We start from the raw sequence: 15,380 nt of genomic DNA, 5'->3' as shown, positions 1-15,380 counted from the left end.
AAGTCTCTTCAATAGCTAGCTTAAGAAGGCTAAATGCAACAGCTAGACATAACTAGAGTTGTAATATTTAGCTGATTCATTTATTAGATTAATTGAATTAAAACTGATTGATTTTAAAGGTGCTCTTGAACAATCAAGCAGTAAATTTTTAAAAAATGGGCAAGGAGCAGCCAGTACAGAGTAGGCATTCCTCTTTCCCTCTTACATTGGAAGGAATCCTCTTCAAGACAGGACTTGTAGTAACATCTCAGTTCTTCCAATGTGTTTTTGGTACTAATTCTCATGCCCTGCTGTGGAATATGGAAAGAACATTTTTTTTTATTCCAAGAGATCTTTGATCTGAATCCATTGGTCAGTCCCAGCTACAGTAGATCTACTGACTCAGTTACTGGAAGGTAAGCCAACTGTTATGGAAATCCTATTGATTCAATGGATCTTCCCCAGTTGGGACTAATCAATATGATTTAGATCCATTAAAAGAAAAAAAAACCTCCTTCCCAGTGGGAGGAAAGCTAACCATTCCAGTGTTAATCAGGCATAATTAAGAGGCTTACTCTTGGGGATGAGTTAATTATTTATTTAAGAACATGAGAATGATCATTATTGGAGAAACATAGCTGTTATGACTAGTCAGAACTGATAAACCTTATGCTTCACATTTCCTAATCCTCTTTCAGAGCCACTCAGGATACTGGGCCCCACTTATATCTTACTGTAAAAGATTTATAAACCAAAAAGGCAACATGGAACAAAACTTTAAAAACATAAAATAATAAATAATAAATAATAAAATCACTGATAAAATAAACCAGTGGAATCTTTATTAATAGTTAAAAGCAAACAGCAACACATATACAGCAATTATTGTTACTATAGTTGTTTCCAACCTATGGTGACCCTAAGGCAAACCTAATATGAGTAGGGGTGTCAGATTTCAAGGTGCTGCCTAGTGTCTCCAGTATTGGTCGATGACCTACAGGCAACAGGAGGTGTTTTTCTAGTTGTTGTTTTTCCCCAGTTTTCATGGGGTCAGCTCCAAGAAGGAGTCAAGACTGCATGCAACTCTCTGCCCAGGCAAAAGGTCTAGTAGATGGTTGTCCAGCTTGCTGCACTTTTACAAGGTCAATTAAATCAAGTGAAACAATTTACAAATACACTTAATTTCCATCCAGGAAAATATGTTCTCTCTCTCTCACTCACTCTCTGCTCCGTGAGCTGAGATTGCTGTTTAATGCATAATACTTAATGACATCACCAGGTCCTTGAAATCTGACACTCCTACTCATATTAGGTTTGCCTTAGGGTCACCATAAGGCCATCTCTGTGTTTTGGGTTTTGGCCCAGAAACCTCAGGACCTGGGATGATCATAACCTGGCAGCCCTAATTATGGGGTTGTCTGAGCAAGATTTGTTCAGAGGGGGGTTGGCATTTTGGCATTACTATCCTCTGAATACAGCTATTATAAGCCCAAGTAAATGAGTTTTTAGTTTTCAGTGTCTTTTGAAGATCTGTAATGTTGGGACCAGGGACCACTAGAATATCTGGGGAATGACAGAGCTTTGGATTGGTTGGTTCGAGGGTACCTTGCACATAGCCCCAGAACACTTGGTATCAGTCCCTGCACTCATAGGAACACTGCCAGCGGTACTCCTGTGTCTATAGAACTTTCTGTGAGCAAACAGGAAGCCTCTGGGGTGAATCTGTTCCCCTATTGGCACAGCAGAGGTTCTGTGGAATCCTATGCTGACTTCCAGTGAAGGTTGTGAAAGCTGTCTGAAATGGTTCACTAATAACATTATTTGAATAAAATCCCTTTACTTGGATGAAAGCATTACCTTTGATGTGATCCAATCATGTTAGGTGCATCACATAACATGCAAAGTTGAGAACGCTGGAGATTATGGATAATCAACACAACTGCATTATTTTATACTCTGCCGGGTGCTAGGAGTCCTAAAACAAGAATAAATGTATAAATGATCCCCACCGTCAAACAGGTACAAATAGGGAGAGGAATACCAATAAACCACACAACATTGTTATCTAGTTAATATTTTTAGGAAGAGAGAGAGCCTCCATAACAAGTCAGACCTTGGGTGTATCTTACTTTGTATAATCCATGTTTACTGAGATCAGATCTCAAGGTTAGGGGGCTTTACTAGCCTGACCTAAAGATGATACAACCACTGCCCTTTCTTCATTTAGCACCAGGAACATCTGAAATAGCCAGTTCTTAATCAGCTTTCAGAATGTCAGGTTGTGTTTCTCAGTGTAAACAAAATTCACCAACAGTTGCCATTATGCTGGTTGGAAAGGAAACAGTCATTGGCCAATGTTCTGTTTATAATGGAAGGAATTGGCTCTCGTTCAACAAAGTCAATACCTAATTTTTATTCTCTTATATTGGAAGGGACATTTTAAAGAATAACGTGTGGTTTAGAAAGGACACTTATCAGGTAGTTGGGAATAGCTGCGTTGGTTAAATAACAAGAGACTATAGCTGAGAAGCCTTCTTAGTAACAAATGGTTTTGTCTAACATAAGCATCTGTCCCATGATAATGGTGTCCAGTATAATGGTGCAATGCACCAAATATTTTAAAATCAGCTGTCTTTCTAGAGAACATTTTATGTATATAATAATGCTTCTAGCACATACCATTTATCAGTAGAATTTGTACAATAAATGATATAAACATTTAGCAAAAAGAAGAAAATTGGCAAAGATGCTCTCTTCATTTTAAAGACACCCGTTCAAATTTACCAATATCTATGAGGTTTCTTTTTGTCAGACTATGAGTGTAATTTGTAAAATATACAATGAATTAGCATATCATCTAAGCTTTTATGTTAACTTCTAGGTTTTTCTGGGGTTAAGAGTACAACTGCAAAATATTGTGCTGTGAGTCTCTGAATCAAATCAGGAGACACTGTCAGAATCTGCAGGTGCCTTTACACATAACTTATGAGTTCAAAAAGACTGGAAATTCCATCTATCTGGCAAGGAAGTGCTATGCAAAGTCTTCACATATGTTACTCCGTTCCTTTATGACTCAGAAACACATTATTGACCTTGCTTAGAAAAAAATGTGATGCACTTTCCCTTTTTCTGATCTTCCTCTGATTCATATTTCATAGGCACCTACCAGATAGCATAAACTCCAACTGTACCAGTTTGTCAGGGACTATCAGAGTTATTCCTCTACCATCCCACTTTTCCAGCTGTTTTTAAAATATTTCAGTTCCTCTCTCCTCTCCTCCCCCATTTCCTCCCTTCACCTTAGCTTACTTCACTTGCTGTAAACTGAGTTCAAAGTGGAAAAGTAATTTAAACCTAATACACTCAACAGGAGAGAGGGGAAAGGAAGGCTTGGGGTTTTGCTCTTGCCAGCAGGGTAATTGGTATTTTCTTTCTTTATTTTTCTCCTAGTTTTTAAAACTCAGTACATACACTCCATAGTTTATCTGCTTAAAATTAAAATTTTGGTGTTCCTCATTAATAACTTTTGACCTCTTGTTGTCTGACCACACACTCTGGTGTTGCTCAGCCACACGTCCAGGTTTTTCTTGGTGAAATTTTGGAGGATCTGAAATAGTCACAAGAATATGGTCAGGGTCCCAGAGGAGATCAGCTTGTAGTTGTCACAGATCACAGAGAACCTCTTTAATAAAACTGGTTGGAGCTACTAAATGTACAAAAATAGGTTTAGTGGGGGATTACACCCCCTCCAGTTTTTTTCCATCAAACAAATAATCTTCCTACTTTATGTAGAAAGTGTTAGAAATCTTTTAGTGGAAATCTTTGCTGGAATAGTGGGCATGCTTATTAAATTTGCAGACGACACCAAATTAGGAAAGACAGCTAATACTCTAGAGGACAGGATCAGAATTCAAAATGACTTTAACATATTAGGGAGCTGGGCCAAAACTAACAAAATTAATTTGAACAGGAGGAAATGTAAGGTACTACAGATGTAGGATGTGTGATACCTGGCTTGATAACAATTCATGAGAAAGGGATTAGGAGTCATTGTAGACCACAAGATGAAGATGAGTCAACAGTGTGTCATGTCATCTAAAAAAACCAATGTGATTCTAGGCTGCATCACTGGAGTATTGTGTCTAGATAGAGGGAAATTATAGTAGCACTGTATTCTGCTTTGGTCAGACCTCACCTGTAACATCGTGTCCAGTTCTGGGCACCATAATTCAAGAAGGATGTGGACCAGCTGGAGCATATCAAGAGGAGGGCAACCAAAATGGTAAACGGTCTGGAAGCCATGCCCTATGAGGAGCAGCTTAGGGAGCTGAATATGTTTAGACTGGGGAAGAAAAAGTTAAGAGGTGATATGAGAGAGCCATGTTTATATATGAAGGGATGTCATATCAAGGACGGAACATGCTTGTTTTCTACTATTCTAGAGATTAGGATAAGGGGCAATGGATTTAAGCTACAGGAAAAGAGATTCCACCTAAACATTAGGAAGAACTCTGATGTTGAGAGATGTTCCACGGTGGAACACAGTGCCTGAGAGTATGGTGGAGTCTCCTTCTTTGGAGGTTTTTAAACAGAGGCTGGATTTCGGGGGTGCTTTGATCTTCCTGCATGGCAGAGGATTGGATTGGATGGCCTTTGTGGTCTCTTCCAACTCTATAATTAGATGAAATTTCATTGAGAGTAAAAGATTAATAGAAAGTAAGCCTGTTTTCCTCTACATTCTCCAGCTTAAACCTGAGGGTTGTATGAGAAACCGGCATATTCATTTAATAATAAAACATGAATTATATATAAATGTATATAAAATTGTATATATATGTATATATGTATACAAATTTGCTAAAAATGCATACAAAAAAGAGATAAATACCAGTAAATACAGATGTGAAATCCATAGAAAATCCACACTTTCCTGTGTTCCCGTATGAAATAATAACAATGATAAGAACAGAGCATTTAACAAGGGATTAAACCCCATACAATCATTTTACTGTAGAATCAATATTATTATGCTTTTTAGCAGCTGATGAAAAATGCCAGTCTGCTGGGTTCCATTTCCCTTCTACTTGAAATCAATAATTGACTTAAACTTACTTTTCTGACACAAAACAACATCACATTTAACAAAATCTTCTAAGTGGGAACTGCAGTATGTTATTTTCCCAATGAATCAAGAATCATAGAGTTGGAAGAGACCGCAAGGGCCAATCTTTATATTTGGTGTTCACTATGACGAAAGATACTTTTTGAAATTCTTAAAAAGATAGAAGATGAAGCACTTCAGTGATCTTTCAGTTTCAGAAGGTCATTTGGCTAGTTACAGCTGAGAGTAAAATGATAGAAGATTCATTTGGAACTTTCTTTTTCATTCACCAGCAAGAGATGGCATTGCCGTGTTGCATTCTTTGTAAGTATTGTCCTGAATCTTATCCGCATGCTGGGCAATATGACAAATCATGCAGTCACAATACTGCTTATACTAACACTGAAACAATATCGGAGGGACAAGTTTTACTGAAGTGCGTGAAAACATTATTAAAGTTCAAATGTATGTGGGTGTTTATGAAAAAGTGTTGCTTGATAAGCTTTCCCCCCTCCTTCGTTAAATACAGTTTGCTGCCCTGTATTTTTAGAATCCATGGCCATGTCTTTTTTGCTTGGCTGCACATTCTGAAAGGGTTAGTGAGCTTGCCAGCTGACTGCAAGCTCTGTGAACCGGCCTGTTTGGAACGACTGCAGCACATGGTGAGAAATTCCTGAACCGTATGGGAGTTTTCTCCTGTGATTAAATTTGTTGAGGGCATCATGAAACTGAACAGAGGCTACAGATGGAGTGCCTGTAGCTTCTGGGTTATTGTAGACAGAGAGAGAGGGAGAGCTAGGCAGACATTTGATTAGATGCCTCCCTTTCTTCCTACCAGCATATATTCTCAGTGTTCCCCCTGGTCTGATGGTCAGAGATATAAAATGCCTTTCCACAAAGATAAATTGACCAATGAAAAATCTCACTACCCTAAATGGATCTATGCGCTCACGAGGTGCTTTATTTTAAAAGCATTTACTGTAAGGATTTTAAATTCTAGGTTTCCTCCCCCACCTCCTGATCGGTCTTCTTGTTGTTACCCTTGTGTTCCAAATCTGTGCAGTGCTTGAAGGCAGGTTTCTTCCCCGCTGGGATTGTTTAAGCAGTCTAGCTGCCTTTGGCAATTAGCAATTCGTTACCCATAATGCTTTGCTCATTGTGCTATGTGCTGGTGTGTGTGTTTGTTCGCTCCTGGAGGTTGCAGTGACCTAATTCAGCCCCAGGAATTGCACAGTGTTGGATGCCTTATCCAGTATATTAACAAGCGGATGCATCAATACAAGGTTATTTGAGTGTCTGCCCGGCAGCTGCAGGCACAAGGAGCAAGCATTTTACCTAGCAACTAGTCATGTCACACATGGCCAGACTGCTAAAAGGTGAAGCTGAATATCTACTATTTAATCCAGCAAACAAAATTGTGAACAAACCATGTTATTAAGAGATTGCAGGTTAAGACTTTTGTCTATAATTACTATATGTTTGGATTCAAGTGTCAGCCCTGCATTGTTAGTGGAATAGTTTGATGCCCTCATTTTATATTAAACAGTGGTCTTCCTTGGGAGGAGCTCATCTGTTAGAAATTGAAGCTGCTGCACTTCTGACGCTCTGTTGATTGCTAGCCCATAGGCTGCCTGGTGGTATAGTCTGGACTAGGAAGGGATCTACGAGGAAGCTCGACACAAGTTTTTTTGAATTTTTCTCATGCATCTTTCTGTTACTTGTCTGCTTTCTTGTGCCTTCTCTTGCACTGACCTATTTTTCTCTTTGTGATGTTTTCCTATATATTTTATCTTGTAAGGGTAGCAGATGCAAGCGTCAGCTCTTCCTCTTCTGACCTTTTCCCAGTGCTGCAACGCCTACTTAAATCATGTCAAATAGATAAACAGTTGGCACTGCTGAGCCAATAACCTTCCTTGCTGCTTCACCTGCTCCAGTTAGGTTCTTACAGAAAGGACCATATTTTGTTAATGTGGTGGCCTTGCCTACCTGGAGGTACTTCAGATCATCTACCAAAGGCTATACATTATCTCCAGTATCAAACTTGGGTGTTGAGTGCTGGCAAAACTGGAGCCATGGTAGTGGACATTGAGAAAAAAACATGCAGGTATTATTCTTGAGGAACTATGAGATTGGAAAAGGTACACATGGGCAAACACATGGGCAACCTGGTGAAGAAAATGATCAGTTATCTCAGAATGTTGAGTTTCAGGAAAGGAAAGTTATGTGTGGGAAGAGGGGAAGAGAAAGGTGCATATAGCTGGTTAGCTGGCTGGAATTGGAACAAGAAAAAATATATTAGGTGATAACACTGCAAAATTGTGTTGCAGATCCTACCTATAATACATAATCTGCCATTAGAGATTTGCCTGAAGTATGGATAGCATCATCTATTGCCGTGTATCTTGTGAGATCTTTTGCATTTGTGTACAGTCACAGTGGGCAGCCATTTTAACTCAAGAGATCAATCTCCTCTGTGTGTGTGTGTGTGTGTGTGTGTGTGTGTGTGTGTGTGTTTAAATGAAATCTAATTCCCATCATTATTGTCAGGGTAAATAAAGAACATTTCCTTGAAAGCCACAAGAATTTTATTAGATGCAAAAGTTGATGGCAGGCATTAAAACTGGGTTCTTTTCAATTACATATAAAATATTTTTGTACATATTATAGATCCACTAATAGAAGAATTTGCTATACACATAGTATATTCTTATTCTTACAGGCAGCAAAATAGTTCCCCTGCACTACTTTGGAACTAAGAATTATGGATGCAGCAAGGGTCTAGTTTCAATCCCCTCAAATCCCCCATCATCAACTACTGATGCTGTCAAAACTGATGGCAGGTACATGATGCCATGGCCTGTCAAGGGGGCTTTAGTGGTAGACCTAAACCTAGCACAGCCCCCTTATTGGTGTATTTGATCCAGAATTAGATAATGTTTTGTACAGTGGAGTGGATCTGTGAGTAAACTCAGACAAGCCTTTTTGGGTAAAAAATACCTTCTATTACTACATCAAGACTGGAGTTCCTGAGTAATGCAGTACATATGACCGTGGCTGCTGTTTTGGGGAGCTAAAAGTTTGGTCTGTAAGGTCACCTTCATCTTTTACCTAACTGTTGCAGTGCAGAATTGTTGCAGTCCTGATTTAATTTCTCCTTCCTTTAATTCTTCCCCTATTTTGCAGTTTTACTTCTTGTTTCTCTCTTGTTCCGTAAAATTATAGTTGCCCATGTCTTTTATCTAATGTGAGTTACTTTACATAGGTCACATACGGGTTTAAACAGGATCATCATAAATCCTCATTCATCCCTCCATCCTATCAGACTCTATATTTGTATTTATTATTATTTTTTTAAATGGCTGTTTTATATTGTTCACTGCTTTGAGAATTCTGGTTATTTTGTGGTCTAAAAGTGCAATCAATCAATTAGAAAATATATATTCTCTTCATTTGTGTTATCTTTATTCCACTTTATCAAATGACATGCTGGGCAACAATTCTTTAAAGGATCTGGATTTAAAATATAAACCAGGATTAAAATCTGAAGGATCAAGTAAAAACATTTATTGCGTAGATAAATGCTTATTTCGTTTGATAAGTGGGAAGTAGAAACCCAATTAGATTTATAGATTTTGTTAGATATAGATTTTATAGATTTTATTAGGTATTTATATAAAATAGTAAATAACTATAAATGTAGACTCTAACATGCCTTTGAAAAGTTTGTTCTCTTCTTCCCTTCAGATATGTAATATCCTTCCCCCACATCATAGTGAGCCAGCAGAATGGACAGATAAAATTACTACACCATGGGATAGGTATATTACAAAGAATGATTGTGAACAGTCCTCAGAGGATCACATTGGTGGTGAGTCCTAGCAGGAACAGGTCCAAAAATCGTGTGTTGATTGTCATAATGTAGCTGGTAGTATTTAGCACAACAGTAGTGCCTTTATCTGCTGGTTGGATTGTGATGGATTCATCCTGTTGTAAAGAATTGGTACATAAGTTCCCTTCTAGCAGCAAGCACACATGCAGAGAACTTATTATGTATAGGATACTTCTGCAAATGGGAGGCAACTCAGCATGTCAGCCAATGTTTTATGTTTCTCCATAGACAGGTTTTACCAATATTTAGGCAGTTTCACTACTTTTACTAAGCACCACTTTTCCAGGTACAGCTGTTATTTGGATGGCAAATCAGGCCAGCAGCAACCAGACAGAAATACATACACTGAACAATAACTGAGATTGGTGGGTCACATGTATGCAGGACTATGGACATAAAATTGTGGCTGTGATACAATTTCAGGTCATGTATTGTTTCCTGGAGTTTTAATTCTGATATATGTAAAGATGTCTTCTAAGCAGAATTAAATCATGGGAAGATAATTTGACTAATTTTTATAAGGTCATTGTGCCATCCTTTGTGTGTTGTTGGCTTAGCTGTATAGTATTGGTTGCTAACCTTATAACAATATGTTGTTGATTCTTGAAATACCTACATAGGCAATTGATGCTTTTGTAAAGATGGGTGAATGATGCTTTGGGTGGTTGATGTTTTTTAAAGATAGGTGGATGATACTTTTCTGTAGATGCACAGTCACAAAATCTCAGTAGAACTATGCAGTCCTCATGTATCTTGAGGAAATTGGTCTGTAATTTACCTCAGTTGGGTGGACAAAATAATCCATTTGTGTTAGAAGGACAACATCAACACACACATACACACACACACACACTTGTTGGGATGAAGCAGTCATTGTACAGGCAGCTTTATAATCACAGTCTAAGGCAAAGGCATGAATGTCCTTGAGATTTGTATTTTTAGTATTGTTTAGTCTAATTTGGGGCTGGAAGAGGATGCTGGAAATGGACTAATGTGGTAGCTCAGACACCTCCCCAGTCTCACTAAGCCTATGCCTTCAAAAGTTTCTCCCTAGACTCATGGTTGCATAGCCTTGAACACTTATGGCTCCGTCCATAAAGCACCTTACTTGATAAAATACTGAAATACTTCTAACAAATTTGCTTAAGGTCCATATGAGGAAGACAGGAGAAGAAAAACACAATACAAAACCACAATCTGAGAAGGCTGATGCTGATTTGCACAGGTGGAAAAAAATCCCAATTGTCAGTGATTGATTAAAATCTATGACTACAGTTTCAGGTTACCCAACCAATGGGCTGATTGAGGGGTGGGTAAATGAGAAGACATTCTAAAGCATTAGCAGGTTAGGAGTGATTGCTCTTGTTCTGTGTGCCTTCAAGTTGTTCCAACTCATGGTAGCCTGAAGGCAACCTTATAATGGATTTTTAGCGATCAGTAGGCTGGTGTTTGGGGGAGGAAGGGAGGAGGATTGTGCAGTCTAAGCAATGAGTTGACTAAAATGTTAAGAGCTATAGGACAAGGTAGAAGGTGGGGCTGCTTTTCAGTGGGTGGATGTAATTCTGGCCATCAAAACATCCTAATGTCATCCTGTACCTCTGTCATCTTTGCTACAGGAAATGCCATTTAGAAAAGAAAAAGAAAACAGACTCAGTTTTTGAAAGTGAATTGTTACTATTATCTTTTTTCTGAAGCTATCTGAGTGGTATTTGGAGAAGATATTGATTTGGGCTTAGATGTCTGGGGGCTGTGGGCTGTGGCCATAATTAATCTTGCAGCAAAGAATTCACTAATTAAGGAGCCTAAATGAGCTGTGTTAAGGTCGTTACCGTCCATTGGATGTCTGCATATACCAATTACTCTTGGCCTTAATGTCGTTTCTGGTCATTAAAGTTTCACAATTAATGACAACCACTCTTTTAAAATGTATGTGTATATTACATAGCAAGCTCTTTTGCAAGAATCACATCAATTTCTTCCTAGATAAGTGCCCAAATAACATTACACTTGGGAAAGGGACCTCTAAAGGAATAAAATCACAGACAGTTCTGCCTGAAATGCTGAAGTCACTATAAGGCAGTGGAAGGATGAACATGAATCTAGAATAGTTCCACTGTGGCATATGAGTGGATGTTAAATTTCAGAGATATTTAGTCCTGAACACCCCCAAGAGAACCAGATTTCATGTGATCTTGGAAGCAAAGCAGAGATGCCCCCATCACGTGCTAGGGGTGAAGCCGGTATGGACGTTGCATCCTTGGTCAACCCCTAGCATGTTACGGGGGCGGCGCAAAGGCTTGTTAAAATCGGGCCTAAGATAAGAGATTTGTGTTTCTGGATACTTCCTTTAGAGAATATCCTTTGGCCTTAGTCAGCTAAAAGATGACTGAGACAGAGAGACATGCATCATCTTGGTTTGCTTTTATTGAGTGTCTGCTAGTGAAAAGGTATGTAAGAAGGAAAAGGGAAAACACAAAAAAGAAGGATGCAGTTTGGATGAGAAGTGGAGCTGAACTCTTCTTTTTCTAATCCTGTGTCAAGAAATGCAACATGGGATATGCAGTTATAGAAATAAAATATGTATGTTAGAAGCAAAATGACTAAGCATGTATAGACAGAGAAATCACACAGGTGTAAAAGGTGATCTAATTTGAAAGTCTTGGGAGCCAAGGACAAATTTTGGAATGAATATTGGTAACACCTGAGACTTGTTTCATGGACAAGATAATCAGGTCATATTCATGGGTTGGACTTGAGTCTGGGGTGAACAAAGTCAACCAATCATGTGAATGTACACACCCAGTGGGTGGCACCTAACAATAGCTATAATAATTGCCAGTTTTGTTAATGTGATGCTGGTTGTTGTGGATGGTTGTGGTTGATTGGTAGAATTGTGGTAGGATAGTTGGGCATATTCAGAGAGCAAGAATTGTAACTGTATATAGTGTATAGTAGAATAAAATAGTACTTTTGTTTAAGACTACAAAGTTGTTTGGTGTCTTGAGTGAAAACAACAAGAGTCAGCAAATTCTGATGGTGTTGGAGACATCAGAGGAAGAAGAGTGAGAAAGCCTGAAGAGGTTTGTCAGGGTCTTCAGCTTATTCTCAGAAACTCTGCTGCTTTGGAAGAAAGCAATAACCACTGGCCAAAACTGGTCAGCTCAGCTCAGCTCAGCTTCATTAACTTGGTGGTGAGTTACAGCCTGAGGTGAAGTGCAAAAACTCCCATCATCCCTGACATCCTGGGTGGGCTGTATTTCATAATGAAAGACAGACCTAACCTACATGTCAACTCAAGGAGCATTGGCACTAAATAGTTACATAAAATCAAGTTTTGAGCAAAACTGAGGAACAAACTCAATTATGGGGAAATTCAAAGGAAACCAAACACTTTAGCCAATATTAGAGAATCTTTTCAGGGTGTTTTGTAGATCCCTACAATGTAATCAGATTCATTTAAATGTCAGCAAAATCAAATTCCACAGACAAATCATTCTGAATAGTTTGAAGGGAAGTAAACAAACAAAGCAACAAACAAAACTTTCATAAACCCCAGTCTCAACCAGCAGGGAACATTGCTTCACTGATGGTTATTTCTGGGAATTTTAATTTCTGGTATTGGAAATATAAATAACTATTTGCTGAATTGAACTGTTGAATCTGTGTAGAGAATTAGAACACGGGACATTTCAAGAGACAAGTGATTTTCTCAGTGAGCATTTCCTGCAATTTCTAAGCAAATCAATTATGCATTTCGCAGCAAATCATAATGAGAGAAATTCAGTGCCACAAAAAGCCCTCTACACAAAGGACACCTTCAAACTGTGCTCTAGCAGCTCTTCAGATGGAAGACTGCCCTCTATAAAGGAAGACAGGGGGACACCCTAGTTGCTTGACGCCTTTTGGTCACAGTGTACATAGTCACTCAAGAGTTATGGATGACAATGACCCTCAGTCCTATTTCTTTTAAATCTTTTAAAGCTGCTTGTAAATGTCTGGACCAGAGTGTGGGTTTGTTTTGTGTAGGTTTTTCCTTCTCTATTTCTGTTTTTGACTCAAGTGTTTTGCTCTTCCAGGTGGACATTCTACAGATCACCATATTCTTGCTCATTATACTATGGGCCCCTGCTGTGATATCACAGACAAATACGTATGAAACATTTAGCTTCCGTATAACCCCTATGTAAAGTGGGAGTACCGTAGAGAGTAGTGGTATGTTGGACATCCTTCAAAGCAATGCAACATTATAGTATTTTTGTATCCAAGGTGTCATGGCCAGCTCTACATTATATGGCAGATCTGTGAGTGGACTGCCTCGCATAATATTTTGCTTGCTAAAACAGCCGTATTTCTACATATTTGTATACATATTTGTATACATTTTATTTACACATATTTGAAGGCACAGCATTGGGGTGTCTAACTCCTTAAACACCATTGCCCTGGCCCATTTTGCTTCCTTCAGAATTGCATTTAACTGTGGAAGTGCAACCATCACATTGCTTGCACATTTTCCTCTGTGGGTAATAGCAGCTGGCCTGGAGGGAGGGAAATTTACGTAAGGACTGTGGGATGAGTGAAATAGATTTTCCACTCCATGGCATGGGCCTAATTCAATTCCTCTCCCTTTAAAAAATTCTGTAACTGGTCTTAAAAGAACACTATATTGAGAAAGGCATTCATGGATCTTTCACTGAATATGTGCTTTTCCTTCCATCTGTTGCCTATTTACAGTACATGCCATTAGGTATGTGATTAGAAGAATCAATGGGATTGCTAAATACAGCATATAAAATACACCCAGACTGATGTGGAACTGTCCAGATTCATAATGAATATCAACATGCCTATACAACCAAAGACAACAAATTAAAAAGTAGCTTTACAGCATGAGAGGAACAGATATAAAGTGTGCTATGGCACAATAGCACAGAGATGATCACATTGGCAAGCAATTGTCTGGAAGGGACATTTTTGCTCATAGAAGCTCTTCAGTGGTGGCCTTAGACAGTGACAGTTGAATGGGAAAACAGTAAGAGGGAACAGTAAGGTCTCGTCCAGCCAATGGATCTACTATGAGGCTTGGAATAGATGTGATTGACTTTCTTTATTTTAATTTTTTTTAATAGCAAACCAGCTTTGAGAAGTTAGTTTGGACAGAGGAATAATGGGTAAGAGGGGATGTACTTAATCCTTTTTCCTCCATCTATTTTCCTATCTCCAGGTCTTAATTTGCCTCTGGGTACTTTTCCATCTTCAGGGAGAAAATATACTGGTGCTTTTTATTTTCTCCCCCAGTGAGAGAATTGAGCAGAGGAAATGGAGAAAGAGTTAAGGAACACCTCAATTTCCTCCACAGTTGCTCCCTTTTGGTTTTCAGCCTCCTGTGGCTCCTTTTGCTTTAAAAATTATTGTATGGGAAAGATACACATGAGTAGTTTGAGCCCGAATTATTTCAGAACTGAACCACTACCCATCATAGTTCTTAGAAATCCTTTGAGAGACTAGAAGAAAGGAAGGCGAACACTGTCCAGAGACAGCATTGTAAGAAAACTCATCAAGAGGGACAATCAATTCTTTGGAAATTCACAATGCTTGCAGTTGGTGTTTCTTGTGACCCTGTTCATCTTGAGCAAGGTTCCAACACCGATCAATTTCTTTCCAGCCAGAATGCATTGTTTCCTCTTCACTGCTAATAATAGCAACTCTTGAGGAGGATGAAATCAACACAGATACCTGAAATGACAAGGGTGTCCAATACACAAGGGTGTGCAATACACACACTCATATGCCATTGGTCTGCTTTTGTCCATCTGTATATTTAATGCACGCTGATGCTTGGGTTCCAAAATATTCTTTTTGAGAAAGATGCTTCTTTTAAACTGCAGTTTGGGGAAAGTGATTGGGAGGGGAATTGTTGTCATTATCTCAGTTGTCATTCTTGTTTTACAGAAGGAACACTGACCCTACCTTTGGTTTGTTTGTTTGTATTTCCCCCCCTCCAGAATCCCTCATTGCTGATCCTGCTACCGTAGTCCTGCTGTTTTGCAAAGCTGGAGTCGACACGCATGTAGGGGAGGGGGCTAGAGTCCTGGCAGCAGCTGTCCTTCCCCGATAGATGTGACTGTTATGCTAGCTTTCCTTCATTTATTCCTTTTGTAGGTTATTTTTAGTTCTGTGGGTTGTTGGGAGGTCTGTTTTTTTTTGTTTTTGTTTTTTTGATCCTGAAAGGTTAGCTGTGCAGTTTGGTTTCTCCTCTGCGAACCAACTTTGGAAGTGCAGAGCTCTTAAAAATAAAACTTTATCTGCAGTAAGTTGACAGATGTCATCCTCTTGATGTCTAGACAATCAAAATGGGGCAAATTCTTATTACAGCCACATATTTCAGTGAGCTAAAGGAAAGGTAATACT

At 38.8% G+C, this 15,380-nt stretch overlaps 1 protein-coding gene across 3 annotated transcripts in view; it reads left to right on the top strand.

Annotated features, from left to right (window-relative positions):
- Nucleotides 1-15,380, top strand: part of DPF3 (double PHD fingers 3) — a 275,329-nt gene that overhangs the window by 245,585 nt on the left and 14,364 nt on the right. The window lies entirely within an intron of this gene.

The sequence above is a fragment of the Sceloporus occidentalis genome, unplaced genomic scaffold (genome assembly GCF_023333645.1).
Source record: "Sceloporus occidentalis isolate IW3139 unplaced genomic scaffold, rSceOcc1.0.p SCAF_4, whole genome shotgun sequence".
NCBI lineage: Eukaryota > Metazoa > Chordata > Lepidosauria > Squamata > Phrynosomatidae > Sceloporus > Sceloporus occidentalis.
The sequence above is the reverse complement of the archived record's forward strand: the minus strand, read 5'-3'. Positions and strand labels throughout refer to the sequence as shown.